Raw genomic sequence first — 25,111 nt, 5'->3', positions numbered from 1 at the left:
CCATTTTTTTCCACTTCCCCGCTGGGTGGAATATCAAAATGAAAGCAGAAGATGATTACCTTAGCTTATGAGATGGGATCTATAGTTAGAGACTAGCAGAGCAAACCATAACAGAAACCTGGCCCGCCAACTATGTAACAGCCATATCACCTCTGATCTTTTGTCTGCAGTGGTACATGATACAGGGATAAACGTCTAGTTTCCCTAAGCCAGTGATAATTTTTATGCAGCAGCATTTGTATCGTTAACATCGTTTTAGATATGATAAAGTAAGCATAAATAATAGATACCTGACGTATATTTTCCTCTTTACTTACAACTCACAGAAAGAATGTAATGAGAGTGTTGTAATTGAATAAACTATTTCAAAATGCTGCAACAGATATAAATCAAATATGAAAAATAGTAATAAAATCATAGGGTTATTTACGTATCATTTTAAAACTTGTAAATTTACTTTTTTCATGTCAGTTATTTAACCTCAACTAAACATGTGCATTATTATTATTATTGACCCTTCCCATGTGAAAATACAGAACCTAGATGGTAAAAAGACTTCGCCAAGCTCAGCAGTAGTTGGATACCATAGTGATGTATTTTTTGTAAATGTATTTCCCAAAAATAAAAATCCAATTTTAAAATTTAGAGAAATGATAGACATTCAAGCCCTCATTATCTTTCATATGACCTGGTGAAACTACCTTTTAAACTGTACAATTCTCTCTAATGTTTTCTCTCTCTTCTTAATAATAGTACTTGGCATCATTTTACTAATGAAACATAGATTGAAAACATTTGTTACATAGTTTATTACTTGAAAATGGAGCAGTATTATAATATTTTGTTAAGTTTGCTATTTGGTCTTGCTTATTAAAAGAACCTAATTTTACGCTATGGTAATGTCTTTTAATTAAAAAGGCAGAAAAATATGAAATATAGGGAAAGAAATCATATAAACAAATTTAAACAGGAATGAATTAAGTTGTTCAGGAGAGGATCTAAAATCAGTGTTAGATTTTACATTTTAGATCCCCTCCTGAACAACTTAATCATTTCCTTCTGTCCTTTCCTAATGTTCTTTATTATCAGGACATGTGTTTTTATATGTAGTTTTTGCTGTAGAATTCAACCATATTAAAAAAAAAGGAAGAGATAGTCAAGTGAACTCAAAGTACTCATCCTTCTGCAGTAACAATTATTACTATCAAATAGGCTCCATCTTGTTTAATGTACATTCCTATCAATTTCATCCCCACCTCATAATATTTCAAAACAAATTTCAGACACCATACCATTTTATTGGTAAATATTTCAGTAAATATCTCTTAAAGATAAACCTCTTCTTAAATGTATTCACAATACTATAATCAAACCTAAAACTTAGAATTATATTGATTTTATGCCTTATTTCCCTGTCAAAGTCATGGTTAAGTCAGTGTTTCTTAAATACTAATGTGTATACAATCATTTGAAGACCTTATTAAAAATGTACATTCTGATTCAGGAGTTCTGCAGTGGAATATGAAAATTCTCCATGTGATTTCCTTTCTTTTTGCCACATTTTTTACTAAAGAAATTATGTTATAGTTAAATTTGCAAGAAAGTACACGAGATTCTTATATGCCTTTCCTGTAGCCTTCCTAGTTGTCAATATTTTACCATACTTACTGTCTCTTTCTCTTTCGATATGTGTGTTTTTCTTATTTTCTCCCCATGTATCTTCATATATTTCTCAAGTATTTAAGAAATCAAACACAGTTCATGATAACCTTTAAAATATTTCCTTTTTGGTTACTAAAACCAAGGAAACTCCTTATATAACTAAGGTACGCCTATCAAAATCAGGAAATTAATGTTCAGAGAACTCATTCACTTCTGGTGCAAGATGAATCTAAAATCACATGTTACGTTTAAGTGTCATGACCCTTTAGTCTCCTTCAATCTAGAAATGTTCCTCAATCTTTCCTTGTTTTTCTTTCATTTGACCTGGATACTTTGAAAGATTACAGTCTAGTTACTTTGTAGAATATTCCTCATAGAGTGTTTAATGATTAAACTCAGATTTTGGACTTCAAGCAGAAATACCATGGAGGTGACGCAGTCTGCCTCTTCTTCATGCAGTGTATCAGGAGGCACTCTGAGACCATGGGCTGCATTACTCATATTAGTTGTGGTCACTTGGTTAGTGTGTTATCTACAAAGTATCCACACTTTAAAGTTAATTATAAATATATTTGTGGGGTAATACTTTGAGCTTATATAAATATCCCATTTCTCACACAATATGTACCAAGTAGTTTATACTTTATTTTGATTCTTGCATAAGTCAGTTTTTATTACCATGATGTCCATCTGATGGTGGTTTTCTAGTTCAGTAATTTCTCTGCTTTATTAGTTGGCATTCCACTGACGGCATAGACTCTTTCCTTCTTTGTTTCTTTATGCTCGTTCTGCCTTCTTTGGTCAATACAGACGCCTAAATTCCTCTTTTTATTTAATGATTTAACAATCCTTCACTCTTAATATTTTTTATGATGTTCAAAGTTTCCCAGTTTAAGTAGGTGCCTGGCCTCTTTTTACCCATCCTGTCATTCTTAGAACATTTTCCTGCTTTCTGCACAAAAGATATTTCAGAGTCTTCCCCCAGCTCTATAATCAGCCACTTATTTCCAAGAACCTCTAGTTCCTATAGCTAGGCATTAAGTATATACTCTTTTTTGCTAAAGTTGATTATAAGTCCTCAATATGTATTGGTGGAATTAAAAATGAAAACTATTTTGATACAATCATTGTTGAATATAAGTAAAATGTTCATATTAAAATATATGTCTATTTTAAAATAATATATTTTCATATAAGTGGAATTATTTACAAATTTTATTTTACATGTATATTGAATAAAAATGCTATAACAGCTGTGATGAGAAAATGAGGTAAATCATTTTTAATATGCAAGAGAAACTAAACATAGTTGGCAGAAACTAAATTTTTAAGACATGATTCTATTTTTAATTATAGTTGATATATCTATAAACTGAAAAATAGGTTCTTACAAATTTTCCATATGCTTATGATGAAGAAATTTGTGTGAGAATGATAAATATTTAAAAGATTGCACCTCATCACATTGGATTAGATATTTTAAAAAGAACAAAGCTATTAAAATTAATCCAAATGACCAACATAACAGTTTAAAAGAAACATGTGCTTTAATTTGTTAAGCTCTAACCTTTTCTGTACTAGAAAAATACTTTAATGCAAACACTTTACAAATGTCAGCAGAAAATCTATATTCCATTTCTTCACATTGCTTTTGTGACATTGTGTTTGCTGATATTCAACATGGGATAAGTTGGGATTGATTTCTTCTGCCACTGCTCTTTCTGTTGTATTATGGGAAATTACAGGACTGAAATGAACTGAGTCCTTCACAAAGCCCTAGTCAGTTATGTGGGCAAATCTACAAAAGGTAAACCTGTGTGCTCTCTAGGTCTTAAAGGTCAATAGAAACTTTTAGAATAGCACAAATTGAAAGAATTATCAAAATTTAAAAATCTGTGAAGAAGAGATTTACTTCATGAATATCTTATAAAAATGATTTCAAAGTCAAAATGACTTTCTCTCTTGGGTGAGATCCCATGAACCTACTTCCAAGGTCTTTTTAGATAAGATGAATCCAAAGTTTAATACTTAATTCTAGACTTCATCATTGTAGAAGATCATGGACATTTTTATAGGTACTCAAAGAGAATTCAGATATTTTTAAATGACAGGAAAATCTAATTTAAAATAAGTAATGTATTTAAACCACCTTTCAAATCATGGGCTCATAGAGTAACTCCTTCTGCCCAGGTCTTAGGACATATATATCTTGGAAATCTGGACTTGAGATACTATGTCTTTTTTTTTCTGTATCTATGAATACTAAGGACCCAATTAAATAATAACTTTAACATATTTTTAAACTTTCACTTGATTTAGATTTTAGTGCTCTGCACATTAAGTGTATGCATCACAAAGTTCTCAGAAATGAATCATTTGAATGTTATAAATGCTCAGTTCAAAAATACCACCTCTTGCTAGGCTGCTACTTTCTAGGAAAAATTTTTTCTGGGTTATATGCTGATGTTGATTTTTTAAAACAACATGGATCAATGACCAAAGAGTTTAAGAACTTATTTCCCTGGGTATAAATTATCCTATTGCTTAGTAGATGTCAATGATACGATACTTAAACCTTTCTGATTAAGCGCCTGTTGAACTTTAGTTTGCAATAATCTAAGACTTGTTCAATTTAAATTTTAGATTATTTAAGAAGTCTTCAGCAAAAAAGATGTTATAATATGTGATGATTACTGTAGATGTTATGAGAGAGGCTGTTAAATCCAGTGGGAATGTTCATCAGCAAATTGTAATCAGCAACTAGAGAGAATGCTTAATTACAGTTATTTAGGTGACAAGTTGCAGTACTGGCATTGAAAGCAGAAAAGGATGTCTGGATTAACACTTGCAACATGTAAGAGGGTATGAATATACATCAGTATCAATAAGGATGCCTTAATATATGCCTTTATATTAGTTTGTCTTATTCTACAAATTCTAAATGCAATCTTATTACTTGCTTAAATACAGTATTTTATATGAGAAATAAAATCCTGTTTGCTAAAGGAAGCTTATTTTATTTCATTTTGTCTAATTTATTTTAATAACAGGTGTTTAGTTATTACAAAATAACATTGATTTGACTACTGTATTACTTCAAGTTTGTGGTAGTATGGTAGTATCAATTATTTCTAATTTATTAAAGAAAACTTAATTATAACCTATGTTTTTAAAAGGAGAGCTCTTTAAAGTTCTAGCTTATCACTCATATTGTTTAAAAATAATTAAACTTGAATAAAGCACCTCCTAAGTACTGTTGTATTAGTTTCTTATGCCTGCTGTAACAAATAACTTCTAATTGTGTGGCTAAAAACAACAGATGTTTATTCTGTTACAGTTCTGGAGGCCAGAAGTCTGAAATCAAGATGTTGACAGGGCCACGTCTCCTCCAATGACTCTAGGAGCATTTCCATTCCTTGACTCTTCCGGTTTCTGGGAACTGTCAGCCTTCCTGGGCTTGTGGTGCATCAGTCCAGTCTCTGACTTTGGGTCACATTGGCTTCTCTTCCTTCTCTCTGCGTCTCTTCCCTGTATAGGACACCTGGCGTTTCTTATCAGACACTTGACATTGAATTTAGGGCTCACCAGATAATCCAGGATAGTCTTTCCATCTCAGGGTCCTTCACTGAATTACATCTGTAAATACTCTTTTCTCCAATAAGTTCACATTCACAGGTTCTAGGGATTAGGAGATGGATTGGATATCTCTTGAGGGGGCCATCATTCAACTCAGTGCAACGGCTTTTTTTTATGATTGTGTAATGAATATTACATTTCCTATTAGAGACAACACAGTTTTTGAAAGCAGATTCTAATAGGCTATGACAGATTAATTAAGTGAATAAGATGTTCTTTTGAAGACTGTATTAGTAATGCCACATGTTTTAACGTTGAGAATGAATGTTGATGTGAAGTATATTACTGGGTTACAGTCAATTCCTTAAATGGTAAGTTTTATTTTAACAGGATATTGCTTGATAAAATAAAATAATTTATTGTCTTTAATTTTTATACAGTACATTGAAGTACTGCATCTTTACTGACATTAAAATACATGTTTATTTCAGTTTTGCTAAGATTGCATGTAGTTATTTTGCTTTCTATGAGCCAAGTATAGTGGTGAGGAAGAAAATAAAAGCTCTGCTGATGTTTAGAACTCTAGTGAATTAAACATAATAGAACATAACAAGGTAATTATAATACTAAATTGCAAAGTTATTGTATATATAACAAATATGTAAAACAAAATAGAAAAGAGGAATTATAATTAGTCTTGATTTAGTGATCATGTTAAGTAAAGTTTTAAGGAGTATGTGGTTTCTGAAAAGAGTTTTCACAAAATAAATAAGAGTTTGACAAAGTTCTAGGTAGAAAGATGTAGTGAAAGTAATGGAGTTATAATAATACCCAGTTGCTATATGGTAAGTGGGGTGGCCATAGAATGATCATAGTGATGTTTGTCATGCCTTGTTATGGAGCTCAGACTTCAGAATGGCAAAGGAAAGTCAATAAAAGCATGTCTAAAAGGAAAAGGATGTGACCATATGACTTTGTATTTTAATGAAAGTATTTTATAAAAGTGAAGAACATGAGTTAAAGGTGTTAAGGATTGAGATAAGGAAAGACATGTTTACTGATATATTTTAATAAGAGACAATAATAATCAGAATTTTAAAAAGTAAAGTATAGATAAAAAAAAAACAGTTTATAAAAACTGTTCATGGTATGTCCAAAAGGGCATGTGAAGCCTAAGTTGTAATTTAGATCTGCCACATACAAGCCATGTGACCAAATTCAAAACACCTGAAACTAACCTATAGAAATCATGAAAAGTAATACATTTTTCTGCAATTAGAGAAGGAATTCTAATAAAAATTTAAACTATTAGATGACCTGCCATTTCAAATAGCAGTAATTGCATGGACATATCTTCTCATTATAATCAAATTAAGTAGAATTTGTTAGAAAAATTTTTCTTAAAGTAAAAAATATATGTGTATATATATATATATTATATATACACATTAGATTAGTGAGAAATGTAGTCAGTTGTTCTACAGACAGTGAATGTAAGGTCAGTAGATACTAAAAAAAAATCAAGTGCCAACAAAGTCATCCTTACAGATATATTCATATCATAAAGCATTTTTATTAGAAACTAAGTATTTTATAACTATTTTTAAATAAAAAATTAAAAATATTTGTCAGAAGAGTCCAAAGTGAATGTAAGAGAAATTTTTAAATGGACAAAGAAAAAGTGAAAAAATTAATAAACAATGAAAAATAGTTTTATAATTTTCAATAAGTAATAACCCCCCAAATTGATAATATTGGATTCTTAGATGTTTAATAATGATGGATTCTTAGTACTTTTATGTACACATAATTATTTTGTTGAATATATTTTTCAAAGGCTAAGGTGAGAGGCGGAAGGGAAAGAGACAGAGGGAAATGTGGCAAGCTGTATTATTCAGTCAGTGAAGGTAACATGTTTTATAGCCCCTTTAAAAAAACATTTCCTGCAAATGTCAAAATTTCATATTATGCTTAATAAATCTGAAACTGTTGGTTTCTTCAACTGGCTTGGCCTTTAAGCCAAAATATTGCTAATTGAGAGAATACTTTTTCTACAATTACTTAAAAGTTAGGAAGCTTAGTGGAAATCCTGCTAAATGAGGACATTCTCAGTTCTAATTGTTTTCAAACTTAACTGTTTATACTTTTCAGCAAACATTTCATCAGAATATCTTTACACATACCATTTGTTGGCAGATTTTTACAAGACAAAAACTAATGAAAAGAATCATCACTATTTCAGATTGTTTCGAATATTTCAACATATTTAAATGAAAAAAAACATACCTCCTCAACGTCTTTTGACTCCATGAGTGTATCCACTAAAAAACTGAAAGTGAATCAAAAAATTCTTTTTATAAAGCAAGATATTTCAAACCACAAATGGAGGCTTTCGGAATTAAACTTTGTATACCATTTGAGTAATTACCTGCTGCTGTAGAGATACATTTTAGTGTCATCTTGTTTGCAAGCTATGGTTTCCATTAATGCAGTTAATTCCCTAAGAGTGACAAAAGGTAAATTTCTTTTCAGTGAAAAATTTGTTTTAAGTTTCAGTTTTGAGAAATATAAAACCAAACAGAAGACTCACTGTCAATTCATTCAGTATCCCTTGTATGATATTTATTATATTTAAAAAGTCATCCTTCAAAGACACAAATATTTCTGAAATCCAGTTGATTGCTAACAGCAAAAAGAAATTAAGATCCTCCATGCTGAACTCGATCTCCACCTCAACTGTCAATAAGGAAAGACAACCCAATAGATAAATGGGCAAATAGCTTGAATCAGCATTTAACAGAAGATATTCCAATATTAATTAAACATAAAAAAGATGCTTAGCCTTAATAGCCCTCAGGAAAATCCAAATTAAAATCACAGTGAGATGCTGTTACACACCCTCTGGAATAAATGAAGTGAAAAACACAAATAAAATTAACTGTCAGTAAAGGGATGTATATTGAAACAATCATGTAGAACTCTTTGGCTGCATCTACTAAACTTCATGCATTCATACACTATGACACAGCAATTTTACCACTGTAGAATTATTCAAAAGGAATGTGCATATATGTGCACCAAGGGATGTGTAAAAGAGTGTTTATAGGAGCATTAATCATGATAACCACAGATTGGTAACAACCCATGCCCATCAGTAATAGACTGCATGAGTAAACTATAGTTTTTTCAAACAATAGAACACTAAACAGAAAGAAAAGAGATGAAAAAGATACAATTATATTCAACACCATGAATGTACCTCATAAACTTAAGGATGCCTTTAAGAAAACAGAGGCAAACAAATGTGCAATATATACTTTTATGTATATAAAATTAAAAAATGTTGAGTCTATAGTGTTATGAATGCCTGTTTAGATATTTAAAAATATAAAGGAAAACAAAGTACAAATTACCATGAAAGCCAGGATAAGGATGATTTTAGTGATGTGTGTAGGGTTGTGTGGCTGAAACAAGGTTAGTATGAGTCAGGGCACAAGGAGTGCTTCTGTGATAATGGCATGTCCTACTTCTTGACCTGGGTTTACTTTGCATGTTTGTTCACTTCATAAGGATTAGTTGTGTAATAATTTTAAACTACTTTTTGGACTTGTCTTGTGTCTGCTCTACTGCAATACAATTTTATTTTCAATTAACCAACAAAATTTTAAATAGAATTATAGGACATAAAAATAAAAAGACATAGATCTTTTACAGTTAATAAATATATTGATTCTATTATACTTTAAAATAAACTGTAAGAATAAAGTGGCACTAAATTTAGGAAAATGAAATATTTAATACAAGCAGTTGGATCAAATGATTGATTAATTATTTAGAAAACATAAATATGAACACATTCCACATGAAATTATTGCAATGAATTAAAAATGAACTAAAGTCATGATAAATGAGGGCAAGACCTAAAGGTGAATGTTATCAAATCTTATTCAAATACAGAATATATACAGATAAGATAAATAAAGGGTTTGTAAAGGAAATGATTGGTATCTTTAATTCTGTGAATAATATATGTCATTGAAATACTTTAAATAAAGCTTTATGTTTAATATGTTTAAAGACTAATAACATAGTTAAATGCACATTTCAAGACAGAAAAATGTATACAACACTTAGAGTAAAAATGTGAATCAATTAAAATGCAGAAACTAAAGTAAAAAACTATGTAACTAAAAATTAAAATAGTTAATAAATAACTGGAGCATTTTCAAACTAAGAATAACAACAAAAATATCAAAATAAAATTTTCCATATAGTCATTTAGTTTTTAGAGCCAATACCTTATGTCAACAATGCTGAGGCTAAATGAACATTTTTATATACTGCTGGTAGGATTGAAATTAGAATTTGAATTTTAAAATACTTACGTATGTGTGCATTTGATAATTTCAAAATATAGTATGAACTAGGGAATCCCAACAACTGTTGTGCTAATTGAACATATGCAAGATTAATATGTGGACTTGACCTTTTCTAAATTTTAATCTAATTATAACCCTTAAAATTTTTTGTTTGAATAAACATGGCAGTTGTATTGCTTCAGTTCAGCCAAATTATCTTCAAGTTATATTTGTACACTTTGCATTTATTTATGTTATATTTAAATACTCCTGGACTCATCATAATTTCACCAAATTTCCCCCCATTTCTTGTATGTCTCCTTTTCAACTTACCTAATCTAGGCTCTGAGCTGGATGGGAGTATGAGCTGACCCACTGAGAACTGCTGAGCAACAGTGTGAAAAAAGACAATATTGGAGAGGGTGAAGGCCTAATTGGCAATCAAATGGATAGTCAAAAACATGATGTTATAGGCAGAGAGAAACTACATCATTGTTCAGGGCAGAGATTCCAACCGGGGATTTAAAAAAAAACAAAACAAAAAGGAGTAAGTGGAACATAGAAAAAGCAAAGCGATACCTCCTTAAGCACTAAAAGTGGGATTCGGATTATGTTTCATCATGTCCCCCTACCATGTATATAGGAGGAGAAATACCACAATTACTCTAACTACATAAATTATAACTCTGGAATTTTCCTAGAATTACCTTTTTATTTGCCTCCCTCTCCATACTTTTATTATCATTCAATCAGTCATAAAGTCCTATAGATGTTTCCTCATGTTCCGTTCAGATCTCCCTTTCTAACTGTGCTGATCTAGTATATGCACTGATCAATCTCTCCAGTGGACCTCTTTTTATGTATTTTCCCTGATTTCAATCTCATCCCTGATTCAGATCATACTCATGCTGCTTTTTATATGAACTGTCCCAGAAAAATCTGGCCATAGAACTCAGCTGGTTAAGCTCAATCAAAGTCTACCCAGTCCTGTCTGCATAAAGTCTTGTTTATGTGGATACCATTCAGGGCTCACAACCAGCTAGCTCTGACTAAAGTCTCATGTGCCTCCTTAACACTGTGTGCCTTTGCTCATACTCTTTAATTTTTTTGGCACACCCTCTCTGTTCTTCTTTACTTGTACTAAGATCTCTGAATCCTTTCCTTTTTGAGGTTGGGCTACCTTGGATTGGATCTCCTTCCTCAGTACTCCTGGGGCATAATTTCAAGAAGAGCTCTTAATTGCATTACATGAAAAATATCCATTTAGATTATACCCCATCCACTCACTGGATTGTAAGTAATTACATGGCAAAGACTTACTCATTTTTGCTTTCTCAACTTGTATCACTGGCATTTAGTAGGTCCTCAATATTTTTTTTAAATGGATCTGTAGTGGTTATTTACTTAGGAAGACTCTATTTGGTGATAAGAACTTTCAATATTTACTTAGCTACTTTCAAATTTGCAATACAGTATTATTGGCTATAGTTCCCTTCTTGTTCACTGTATCTCCATGACTAATTAATTTTATAACTGGAAGTTTGCATGTCAATTATACTTCAATTTAGAAAAAAAAAAAAGAAAGCCATTTTTCAGAAAATGGAAAGGCAAGGTTCTCCAAGTGGTAGTCACTATTTATAAAACAAGTGAAAATGACTTGTATCCAAAATGTATATATTAAAAATCCCCTTTAAACTCAAGAAGATAAACAATTTGAAATAAACAATGGGAGAAAAACTCTAATAGATGATTCACCAAAGAATTAATGCAAATGGCAAATAAGCACATGAAAAAAATGTTCAAAATCATGAGCCATCAGAAAAATACAAATTAAAATCAAAGTGCAAAATCTAGCATATACTTGATAGAATGACTAAACTTAAAAGATTGACGATACTATGTATTGATGATGATATGAAATCTTTACATATTGCTAGCAGAAGTTAAAAATGGTACACTAATTTTAGGGGTTAGTTTTCATTTTTGATGAAGTCAACAGGACAATTAATTGTATGAGACCGTGGTCCAACTCAAAGTTACAGGCATCTGTTGTTGAGTGTAGCCACTTCACTTAATCATCTTAGCTTGATCTTCTGGAGAACTTGCTGCAGCTTCGACATCAGCACTTGCTCCTTCACCTTGCACTTTTATGTTATGGAGTCGGCTTCTTTCCTTAAACCTCATGGATCAACTAGCTTCATACTTTTCTTTTTTTTTTTTTTTTTTTGTTGGGGGGGATGGAGGCAATTAGGTGTATTTATTTATTGATAACAGAGGCCCTGGGGATTGAACCCAGGACCTCACGCATGCTGAGCACGTACTCTACCGCTGAGCTATGTCCTTCCCCTAGCTTCATACTTTTCTTCTGCTGCTTCCTCATCTCTCTCAGCCTTCACAGAAGAGAGTTAGGGCCTTACTCTGGATTTGGCTTTGGGGCTTGAAGGAAGGTTGTGGCTGGTTTAATCTTCTCCCTAGACCACTAAAACTCTCTCTACATCGGCAATAAGGCTGTTTTGCTTTCTTATCATTCCCGTGTTCACTGGTGTAGTGCTTTTTAATTTCCTTCAAGAACTTTCCCCTTGCATTCACAGCTTGACTGTGTGGTGCAAGAGGTCTAGCTTTTGGCCTTTCTCCGTTTTAGACATGCCTCCCTCACTAAGCTTAATCATTTCTAGCTTTTGATTTAAAGTGAGAGAATTGCGACCTTTCCTTTCACTTGAACACTTAGAGGCCATTGCAGGGTTAGTAACCGAACTAATTTCAATATTGTTGTGTCTCAGGGAATAAGAAGGCCCAAGGAGAGAGAGAGACATGAGGGAACAGCCGGTCAGTGGAGCTGTCAGAACGCACATTTATCAATTAAATTCACCATCTCATATGGGAGCAATTTGTGGCATCTCAGAACAATTACAAGAGGGATGTCAAAAGACATTGATCACAGATCAGCATAACATCTATAACAATAATGAAAAAGGTTGAAATATTGCAATAATTGCCAAAATATGACACAAAGACAGGAAGTGAGCAAATGCTGTTGGAAAAATAGCACTGATATTCTGACTCAGGGTTGCCACAAGCTTTCAATTTGTTAAAAGGCCAATATCTGCAAAGCATGGTAAGATGAAGCACATTAAAAGGGATGTGCCTGTATTTATCTAAGAGAAATGAAAATATGTTTACATAAACACCTACACATGAATATCTATTTTGGCTTTATTTAAGTAATTGTGCATTTCCAAATATGATTGCATAAAGAAATTCATTGTATATGCATTAAATAGAATACAATTAAGCTGTACAAAGGAATAATAAATCCAACAATATATATGAATACTCAAAGGCAGTATATTCACTGACAAAGATGCAGATACTAAAGGCTATCTTCTGTAGGAGTTCTATTGCAGGAAATTCTAGAAAGCACAAAACTATAGTGACAGAAAGCAGATCAGTGGTTAATTTTGAGAGGAAATCAAAGACATAATATGAAGAGCAATGGTTATAAAACTATGTATGTTTAAAATAGTCCCATAGATAAGTTCTAAAAAGGCCAGTGATTCCATTCAAACTTTGTCCAGAATTGTGGAACTCATTAGCTGAAATTCCTGCTGTGGATAAGTTCGAATTTACTATTCACTCTGCTCTGACTTTCAGATTCAAAGACTAAGCCATAGCAGTTTATGAACAGCATTGTTCCCCACTGCTTATTTCATCAAAGAAGAAGGAGTAGTCAGAAGAGTCATATATTTGTGTGCCTTAGGGCAGATATTGATGGCTTGAATTTAAGAAACATAAATTCTTATTTCTCTGTTAGTAATAGAATTGTCCTACAATGCATTTAGCTATTCAGTGATTCAGGTTATCAGATGATCATTTTCAATAAAACTATTTAATTCTTACCATCAAAATTTTTAATCACTGTATTTTCTCTACCCTGTTTTCATTATTCCTGGGTACATTTCAGAGTGATTTGTATTCCAAATGAAGTCTTGGATATTTGAGTAGCTACATGTTTAAAGATATGGCATTAGATTAAATGGTTACTTGTATTCTTTGTTATTTTCGTTATATAATTAATCTATTCACTCTATCAACATATTTTCAATACTTAAAATGTTCTAATACATCAGTTTATGCCTTTCTGAGGAAGCTGTGAGTCCCAAGTACTAGTTTAAATATGTAGAATATACTGGTTTGGGAGAATGAATTGCAATGAAACTTTCTATTTATTGCATTACATATTTTCTATAACCCTTTATACTCAGCTGGACTTCTTACTTCCTGGAAAACTACAATTCTGCTTCAATAACAATTTTTCTCTCACAACAAATCTGATTTAAGAGATTTTTGGCTTCAAGAATGGAAGAAACTTGAGTTAAACTGGCTTATATAATAAAGTGGTGGTTTCTGACCCCAGAATAGCACATCAGCATTAGCAGAGAACTGACAGAGATGCACATTGTCTGACTTCTCCATAAACATACAAACTCAGATACTGGACAATTGGATAAAATAATTTGTTTTAACAAGACCTCAATTTGTTGCCAAAAATCTGTAATCAAAATATTATTTTTTCTTCAGGTTTAACTGATACATAATTGACATATAGCACTGTATAAGTTTAAGCTATACAACATAATTATTTGACTTTCGTGATAAAATGATTACCACAGTAAGTTTAGTGAACATCCATCATCTATCATAAAGATACAAAATAAAAGAAATAGAAGAAATTGTTCTTCCTTGTGATGAGAACTCTTAGGATTTACTTTCCTAACAACTTTCATATATAACACACAGCTATGTTAGTTGTATTAATCATGTCATATGTTACATCCCAGTACTTATACCTTATAACTATAAATTGTACCTTTTGATCATCTTTGTCCAATTCCTTTACCCCCACCTGTGATAACCACAAATCTGATCTCTTTTTCTATGAGTCTGTTTGTTTGTTTTTGAAGTATAATTGACATACAACACTAAGTTCCTTCTGCACAACATAGTGTTTTGATGTTTCTATACCTTACAAAATGATCACTGCAGTAAGTCTAGTTACAATCTGTCACCATTCCAATATGTTATTATTGGCTATTTTCCCTACACTACATCTCATACCCATGACTTAACTTATTTTGCACCTGGAAGTTTATACCTCTTAATCACCCTCATTTCTTTAACTCATCCCCCAGCCCCTCTCCCCTCTGATAACCACCTGTTTGTTGTCTGTATCTACAACTCTGTTTCTGTTTTTTTATGTTTATTCATGTTGCTGCATCATCATCATCATCATCATCATCATCATCATCATAAAAAGTAAAACTGTGTTGTATCTTCCTCTGTCTCTGGAAGGGTCTCCAAGATCAGCAAGTGGGTCTGACCCAGGCTCCTTTTAAATTACTGCTTCTGCCTGGCCAGGTCCTAATGCTAATAAGCTAGAGGAAGGATCCCAAAATGATGCTTGTCAGCACCAGAAACCGCATGGTAGCACAAGCTTCCCAATGGCTGCAGCCAGTGTCTTTGTGCCCAGGGCGAGCTCCAGTTGCCTCCTGCCCCTCTGGGAGACTCCCCAAGATCAGAAGTTTGGTCTGACGCAGGCTCCTTTCAAATGACTGCCTCTGTCCTGGACCTGGAACATGGGAGATTTTGTGTGCGTCCTTTTAGGGTAAAGTCTCTATTTCCCACAGCCCTCTGGGTCTCACAAAAGTAAGCCCTCACCAGCCTTCAAAGCCAAATGTACTAGGGGCTTGTCTTTCTGGTGTGGTATGCCTGAGCTGGGGAGTCTGGATCCTTAGCTCCCTTGGGGAGAATCTGTGTAATTATAATTATCCTCTTTGTGGTTCACCCACCCTGGGCATAGGGGTCTTGACTATACTACAACTCCTACCCATCTCATCGTGGTTTCCTTATATCTTTAGTTGTAGAAGGTCTACTAGTCTGTAGGTCATTCTCACTGATAGTTGCTCTGCAAATAGTTATAGTTTTGATGTGCTTGTGGGAGGAGGTAAGCTCAGGGTCTTCCTACTCTGCCATCTTTGCCACTCCCCTGTATGTGTTTTTCATAAAGAAAAACTTGGGCTGGAGAGTTACAGGGAGCCGCTTATAATATCAGTAGTCAGATATCAGAATACTAATTATAGACCCTCCAAATATCTCAAAGTATATTATTCGAAAAGAACAAGCACAGACATGGGGCAGGCCCTAGTCTGTGAAATGATAATTTAGGTTCTGTGTACATTGCTTAGCAAAATTTTGAATTGAGGTTTGGAAAATAACTTTTAATTTGAAAATGAGCCTTTGCTTAAGTAAGCAAGTTGATATTTTGATTCAAAATTTGTTTGCCTTGGTTTGCATTTTAAAAACCTTTTTAAGGAATCAATGAAGTGTTTGTTGTGGTGGTGGTGGTTTTGCTTCATAGCCTTCTCTTCCTGCCCCCACTGCAAAAAAAATCTTGAAACAAATACTTGTCAAGTTGACACAAATGGCCTTAGGCCCCAGTTTTAACATTTAAATCATCCTTAGATGGTTTCAGTTTTCAATTCTTTCTTTCTTTTGTCATTCTGTCATTGCCAAAACAAAAGGATAGATATTAATTATGCCTGAGTAGTCCTTTGACTATGGGATGGATATTGTGAGAGTGGTCAAGGTTGATACTGTAGCACTTAATCAAAAATATCAAACCTTTTCTAATATATAGGGGGAATTTCTGTTTGGGAGTTAGAGTAGGAGCCACTTGTTTTCTACTGGAAGCACTTTGACTGTCTGTTTGCCCTTTTTTTTTTTTCAATTAGTTTCTCAGTACAGGACAATTATTTTTTCCAGTATCTTTTTTAGCACCCTGTATCTACAAGTGTCATTTTTAAGAGACTCTCTTGCTGGTGTGTAGGAACAACTGGCTGTTTTATTTGTAAAGCCATCAGATTTTTTTCTAGGTATTTTCTGCTTTTGCTCTAGTTTCTCTCATATTTTTCAGTGACAAGTTGGCAGCATAGAAATGGGGCTATTTCTTATTCCTGTTTTTGGTTTTATATTAAATTCTCTACTTCTGACGAAAAGCCACTCGCCAAAAATGAGGAGAGATCTGAAGTTTCATCTGTTTCAGGACTGACTCTTGAATGCTTTCTGAAGAGTTTGTAAAAGCCGCCTTGCGGGTGGCGCGCCGTGATCGTATAGTGGTTAGTACTCTGCGTTGTGAAGAGTTTGTAAAAACTCTTCCTGATACCTGGTTGAGAGAGAACTTCAGATACTATGTGATTCTGTTTTAATTGATGTCTGTTCCTCTCCAGCCTTGAGTTAGATTACACTAAAATCTCTCCTGGTCATTTATCTTTGGGAATGCCAGCTTCAAAAAGGGAAATAAGCACACACATTTAATGACATCACCTTTCTCATTTTGTTTTGGTATTTTCTGTTTTTATCAATTTCATGTTTACAGTTAGGAGGGGTCTATTAATCTAGGACTAGCTATATAATTTGTGGGCTCAGTGCACAATAACATTTGAGATCCTTTGTTCAAAATTAAGAATTTCAGTGTGAGATCAGCCTCACTCAGACTTGAATATATATGATAAAGTGACATAAATTTTGTAATGCCCAGCAGGCACCCATTTATTGTGAACTACTGGACGGACATTAAATATTATTTTCTAAATATCAATTCTTATGATTAACTACAGAAGCAAATCAAGATATTTGGGATTTTTTCCAGCAATGTATCATATAGAATCATCAGTCCTGTGTATCTTCAGCTGTTAAAACACCAAAAGAATGTACTCTTAATACCTATTTTCTGTCAGTGATGTTCTTACAGAAATATCACCTATTAAAATTGGGGTTTTCTAGTCTTTAGACTACAGCATTGGGAGAGCTTCATTCTATGTTTTTTCTGTTTCTGCCTGGGTAGAAGAGGCATATGATTATCATGAAAACTCTAACATCATGTAACAATATTTATATATTTCTGCTGCATCCAGCACAGCTTGGGACCATGTCTGAGGACGGGCGGCACAAGACTTAAGAAACAAAGAGACAAAGTAAAAAGCAAAGATGGAACCAGGGGACTCAAGGTCTTGCGGATCTAAAGCACCAAAAGCCTGGTGGACATCATACTTATTAGGAGTATACAGCTCAGAAAAAATTCGATCAAAGAGGTGGGGCTTTAGATATTTCATGCGATAAGCACTAAGTTCTGCTTGCTGGTTAACCGATTAATTTCAGGCCCATCCCTTCTAGGAACAATCACCCTCCTCAGGGTATGCAAAATTTCTGAGTCTATCCTGTCATTGCCTCAAGACATCTCAAGATAGCAGATACTTCCCCTGGGTTCAATAGCGAGCTTTCATTTCAGAACAAAGTTCTGTTAGTGGATGACCTGGCTTTCCAAGACCATCGGTTGTTTCACCCTAAGGAAGTATCTGCCCTCCTCATGCCATTATGGTCAATCTTAGGATTTCTCCTCACAAATTTCATCTACTGTGTAAAACATTAAAACAAAGCAAGCAGGTGCATTTTAAGCAAGGTAAGTGTGAATACAGTATTTTAAGCTCGTGGAAATTTAGGTGCGGCTTGTTTTCTAGTTGCTTGTTTTCCAGCATATTTCCTCAGTAAAGATACTCTCTCTTTATCTTAACTTTATATCATCTCCATTTTGTATCCTGCTAAATATTGCTATCTGGTTACCATCTGCTCACCAACCAAACAAAATTTAATGACAACTAAGTTACTCTCTCAGAGCTTTCTTTTATCATTATAGTTTCTCCTGCAGGGATGACTTCCATTAACATAGTTTCAATTATTACTCCATGAATAGGAATATCAAGATGTAATTTGTTCTTTTAATTCGAATGTGAATGTCTTCCTTTCATGTAAAACTCACTATTTTTCAATATTAAATGTATTATCTTCTTACACATAGTGGTTCTCCATCTGCATGATCTGATTATGATACTCACAAATTTCTTCAAAAATGTCTATTGATTTTTTTGGATACAACTAGAGTCACACATAAAACATGCGATTAACATTAGCTTATTTTCACAGAAAGATGAAAAAAATATTTAATATGTGAATGATCTAAGGCAAAGCATTTATGTTTATTAAGTTCCTGCATCAAATATATTTATTTATACAGGAAGGATAACTTGATATTGCATCAGTTTGATTTGAACTGAATTTGGTTGCTTTTATCCTTTGCAGTGTGTGTGCATGTGTGCGTGGTGTGTGTTTACCCTTAGGTAACTTTGAAATGGAAATCATACGTATATGAATTGATATGTAAATATTTTTGGACCAGGTTATAAAAACAACATTTCTGAATTTGCATTATTGTTTTCATTGTGTGCAGTAAAAAGCATTGCTTAAAACAATGTTAAATTCAGTCCCTGAGTAGCATTAAAAAATGTGGGTTTAAAATAATCAGTTACATTTCTTTCTTTTTAACAATATGTGTGAACCTTTAAATTGTTGAATTGTTTTTATTTATATTTTGAGACATCTGTCTACTCAAAATTCTAGTTTTTCTTCAGAATGTGAGATTTATGCTTGCAGAATATTATTGAAGCAATTTAGATTAAGAAGGAAAATATTTTAAATATAAATTTTAACATAATTTCCCATATTTCATTTCACCTCATTATCCTATAATTTCCATGCCATTATTATATTACATATTTAAAAGATAAAAGGATTAAGAGCTTGAAATGTTATTTATATTTAAGACTTCAAAGGAAAAAAATAAAAATCCACATATATACTGACTTTCCTTTGGGATACATTGTACTACTTTTATTCACAAGGTTTATTGCATTGGAAAATAAATTCAGATGTTTATAAGAGATTTAAATATAGTAATACTGATCATCTTTTGACTCTTCAGTGACATATTATTTAAATATAAACCATTTCCAAACAAAATATTAACATTTAAATTAAATATCTGGTTATGCTGTTTGACTAAGAATCTTTTTTATTTTAGAAAAGTCTGTGCAGTTGTGAAGAAACACTACTAGTTGAACTGGAAGGTTCTCATATTTAATTGGAAGGAAGATAGTATTATAGTTCTAGGTCCTTAGTGTGGTATCCATCTGCCACATTCTATGAATTTGATATCAGACATATTAATTACATTTTCTGAAACTGTTTGGAATATTCTAAAATATTTATTTAGAATATTTACTAAAATGTGTTAATTCATTCTTTCCATAAATAGGTATTCAATAACTATAATATACTATGTTAAATATGTATTAATTTAAATGCTTGGTTTGAAAAAATGGGTCATTTTTAAAATTTAAGTAATTAAATTTTCTAGAGACTGGGAAATAATTCCATGAGGAATTGAATTTTGAACATTTGAAGGTAAAAAGAGGTGTTTTCTTTACATTTTGGTAGAGCTGTATATGTAAGGGCACAGGCTTTTAGATAGAGGGGAAATATGTGTAAAGAAATAGAATTACATGACTGTTCATTATTCTTGGCAAAATATAAAGTGCTATTTACTTTTTTTTATTGAAGTATAGTCAGTTTACAATGTTGTGTCAATTTCTCATGTACAGCACAGTATTTCAGCCATATAGGAATTACATATATTCATTTTCATATTCTTTTCCACCATAGGTTACTACAAGATACTGAATATATTTCCCTGTGCTATACAGTATAAACTCATTTATCTATTTTATGTCTGTTAGTTAGTATCTGCAAATCTAGAATTCCCAATTTATCCCCCCCCAATGGTAACCATAAGTTTATTTTCTATGTCTGTGAGTCTGTTTCTGTTTTGTAAATAAGTTTATTTGCCCTTTTTTTTAGATTCCACATATAAATGATAGGCACATTAAAAAAATGCTCAATATCGCTAATTATCAGAGAAATGCAAATCAAAACTACAATGCGGCATCATCTCACACTGCTCAGAGTGGCCATCATTAAAAAGTCCACAAATGATAAATACTGGGGAAGGTGTAGAGAAAAGGGAACCCTCCTACACTGTTGGTAGGAATGTAGTTTGGTGCAGCCTTTATGGAAAACAGTATGGAGATTCCTCAAAAAACTAAAAATAGACTTACCATATGATCTGGCAGTCCCACTTCTGGGCATATATTCCAGAGGGAACCCTAATTCAAAAAGATACATGCACCCCAATGTTCACAGCAGCACTACTTACAATAGCCAAGACATGGAAACAAGCTAAATGTCCATCAACAGATGACCGGATAAAAAAGTTGTGGTATATTTATACAATGGAATACTGCTCGGCCATAAAATAATAATATAACAATGCCATTTGCAGCAACATGGATGTTCCTGGAGAATGTCATTCTAAGTGAAGTAAGCCAGAAAAAGGAAGTAAAGTGCTATTTAATGTGAAGTGTTTAATTCACAGTTCAGAAATCAAAAAAGTTTAGAAACAGCTGTATTTATTTTGTTTGGTAAAAAATGAGATCCCACTTTAACTGATGTATTTTTTATAATCTTCATTTATCCCACTAAGTATTTATAAATTTTTGATACAGTAATTTTAATATATTTGACTGTGCTGCTGGACCAAACCTTCCTGGAAATTATATAATAAAAGCATATATATTGTATTATATTTCCAAAATCTGAAAATTGCTGAATCTTTAAATGTATTTGGGCCCAAGTGTTTTGAAATTGGAATTATAAATTTCGACACATCATACCAATATAATACTAAATATGTACTAAAAAAATTATGGTACGTAAATAGCGATTGCTACCTATGCTATAGAAATAGAATATAACAGAAATGTAGTAGTCTTAAATACATTTATAATGGTGGTTGTTAAGATGGTCAAAGTTTGGGAGAAATGACAATTAGTTTGTAGAATATTGTGACATATGATAAGTGGGAATTTGAAAAAATCAAATGTATGTTTTAATTTGTAATGGCTGAGCAAACAAAAAACCCACAGCCCTGCCTTTTGGGAGGTCTTTTGGTGAAGAAGGCGATCCTGTGTTCAGACTACAATGGCTTCCTCTGAAAATGCAAGCAAGCTGAATAGAGTAGATACCCTTAAAAGGCAGAGAAGGAGAAGGTATCAACTACAGTCATCTCTTCCTTCCCGGTGACATTATTGAGTGATGTGACCTGGGATTTTACAAGTGATGCAGGGAGCAAGCATTTGAAATAGACAGCATCTACTGGGGTCCCAGGGGAGAGACTGCGGGCCAAACCTGGGAGCAAAGCATGACTAGAAAATCCATTTCACGGTGTGAAGAAAGTCAGGATGGAAAGACACACAAGCTACTGAAATACACTCAAAAGATCAACCTTTTCATGGCATGGAGAAATTGAGGCTTGTTAGCTTCATTAGCCAACCACCAGTTTAATTGTGTTCATGATTCACTGAGTTTATTTTATAATTCAGGAGTAAACTACACGTCCTGTATTTCACATATTCAGAGATATACCAAATACGTAGATGGAATTTTTTTGGTGAGAAGTAGGGAAGGTGGCTACGCCATCTAGAATTAGAATTATTGCATGAAAATAATTAGGTACAGAAATGTGTTAAGAATATACTTTACAAAAAGTAACTCAATAGAGGACTATGATCATTTTTATTTTGGGCCAGTCATGCATAAAAGGGCTAATATTTGTACCTAGGATATCTCATTTTTAAAATCACTTTTTCATTTTGTACACTGGGCATGAAAATTTGAGGGACCTTACTTAGCATGTTTCCTTATTTTTAAAGAATCATGGTTTCTACCCATGTCTCTATCACTGCTTCTCAGAGATGTAGCCTTAAATAAAAGACATTTGTGAAGGGCAAAACACAGTGTTTCAGGGTCTGTGTGATCCTAGATGACTTTTCAAAGTATATATGTATATTATATTGGTATGTCCTCTATTTCAGAGATTTCTTTTTGTTGCTTCTCCCCACAGATAAAAGGCTTTGTTCTCTCAGGAAGCTAAAACAGAAGGGTTCTGCAAAATTTGTTGTTTTCCACTCCAAGGCATGTACTATGATGGATGCTTTCTCAGGACCCTGGCTAATACTCAGGAAAGGATGGGAATAAGTGCTAAGCCCAGAACCAGATACAGGGAGTGGAAGGAACAGGCCAGAAACCTTCCATCCTTTGAGACATAGGAACACAGCAGTGTCTGCATAAGACAGACTGAGTCAGACAGAGGCTCCTTGTCCCCACCATTGGGCACCTTGGGGAATACTTGGTTGTCTCCATATACGTCTCTAACAGAAGGGCAAACACAAAGGGAAGACCCATTCCAGGCCTTCACCAGGTTGTCCTGTCTGAACTATTCATTCCTGAGCCTGGCTCTCTCTGTTACTGGTAGGATGTTTATGTCCCGTATCTCATCAGGTGCCTGCCTCTTGTAGATCAGTGACGGATTAGTTGTCCTGCCACCTCAGCTATTTGATAGGTTCAAACAAAGTTATGAATGTGCCATTTGCCTGGTGCTTGGTTCTTGTGTTAGACTGTACCATTCATTCCAGCTCTTTGTATCTCTACGTAGACATGTGAAATCCAATCCATCTTTTAAAAAATTTATCTGTTTTGGTGAGTGAGTTTCTGTAAGTTGCTCTTTGATAGCCTGAAGAAGAAATCATATAATTTCTCCTCACTCATTTTGTTTGATCTTCTGTAGACTCTTTCACATGCACACTAATTTGTTTCTTCAATTTTTAGTCGATCTCATCAACTTAAAAACATTTTTTTCTTCATCTTGTTTGCAGGTTTCTTCTGATTCCTAATAACCGGTTTGGGACAACTTAAAGGTATTTGCCTCTTCATGTATGTTCCCTCTGACTCTGACTCCCTCTCTCTGTCCTCTCTGTCTCTTTCCACCTGTCTGTCTGTCTCTCTCTCTCTTTCTCTCTCTCTCTCTCTCCCACGTGAGGATACAGTGGCCCTCTGAAAACCAGAAAGAGTGACATCACCAGACACCAGATCTACTGGCATCTTGATCTTGGACTTCCCAGTCTCCAGAACTGTGAGAAATACATTTCTGTTGTTTAAGCCATTCGATTTATTTTATTTTTGTTATAGCAGCCCAGACTAAGATTATTGGTATCATGAATTGAATTGTAACTTGCTCTATGTCAGCTTTGAATTTGCAGTAATCATGGTATTAAAAAAGTAAAAAGAAAAAAAAAACATTTACGAGATTATTTTGGAGGGTAATTAAGTAAGAAGAATCTTGTTCTCTTTGACTTTGGGTTATCTCATATACTTCTTTTACAATTTATGAGTACAGAGAATGTTGAACGCATTTCGTAGTTTAGCATTTATTATGCTTGTATTTCTACTGCTTCTGAATGCATCAATTTCTTACTTCCAATAAAATATTATAAGGATGGGCTAAGAACAATAACCTGAAACCCTGTTCTGTTTCTGAAGTTAGTGTGAATAAGGTTAGTATTATTATATTTCACATTCTTATGAAATATTCTAGTACCTGGGTAAATTTCTCAATTTCCAAGCAATCTGGGTCAATATCCTATAGCAGTTTCTGAGACTTTCCTGCTTATATCAACATTTTTAATCTCCTAAATTCACCGGTAGGCCTTCTCTGTGAGAGTCAAGAAAAATCTTCCTCTTCCCGTCATTTTTACATGTTGATGGATTTTAATTTAACCAGTCTGCGAGCTTGTCATACTTCCTCTATGATCTCCTTTGATTCTTCGTGCCAGTTTGTCAGCTGGTGATTCCAAACTGCTCACTTGGCTTGCAATCTTTAAAATATCATTTGTGTGTAGAGTTCTATTTTAACTTGTCACCGTCATTCTTCATAAAGCTTTAAATGAAATATTGACACTTTCTATATTCCTTTAAAATACTATGTGCACCCTCTGCAGTTCTTCACATTTTTGCATGAAGTAATTTCAAACATAGAGATATATAATTTTACAGGTAATTCTTACCAGTTTGAGCTTTCCTTGACAAGCTATTAATCTTTGAAATATTTTGCCTAATGCCATGATGTACTGTCAGGAAAAAAGTGAGAATCATTGCTTCCAAGTTCATTTGGGCAGAAATAGAACATCATTATAGACATTTATCATTTTTCACACACTCAAAATTTTGGTAAATTAAGTGAATCTGGGTCTTCTGTTGGGTCATCACAATTAGCACCTAAACAAGGTAAGTGTGAAGTATCATTCATCAGACCAGATAATGAATTAATGTTCTTGTTTTATCTTTATGATATTTGTACCTGTCAAAAACTTTACCAACTTCAGTACTTAAAAAATCTCCTATGAGAATCTGAGACAGTTGTTGAGGAGTTGAGTGTGTAATTATGTAATTGGAATATTATTGATAGTTTGAGTATGCAAAACAATATCATTCATTTAATTTGTTTGCCTTTGATAAAACAGTCATTATTTAATGAGAAAAAAAAGTATTCATTACTTTATAAAAAGTAAGTTACATGTTTATAAGAACATTTCAGTGTTCTTACTTCTGTATTGCTGGCCCTTGGTAGAGTGTTTTTTATATAGAGGGGGCTTGATAAATAGCTATTGATGAAG

At 33.2% G+C, this 25,111-nt stretch overlaps 1 long non-coding RNA gene across 1 annotated transcript in view; it reads left to right on the top strand.

The window, feature by feature from the left end:
• The window catches only part of LOC140697853 (uncharacterized), a 78,117-nt gene that overhangs the window by 6,259 nt on the left and 46,747 nt on the right, over nucleotides 1-25,111 (top strand). The window contains exon 2 of the long non-coding RNA XR_012075226.1: nucleotides 23,315-23,356. This is a non-coding gene — a long non-coding RNA (uncharacterized lncRNA). The remainder of the gene's footprint in view (nucleotides 1-23,314; nucleotides 23,357-25,111) is intronic.

Source organism: Vicugna pacos, chromosome 8 (assembly GCF_048564905.1).
Source record: "Vicugna pacos chromosome 8, VicPac4, whole genome shotgun sequence".
NCBI classification, from domain to species: Eukaryota; Metazoa; Chordata; class Mammalia; order Artiodactyla; family Camelidae; genus Vicugna; species Vicugna pacos.
The sequence above is the reverse complement of the archived record's forward strand: the minus strand, read 5'-3'. Positions and strand labels throughout refer to the sequence as shown.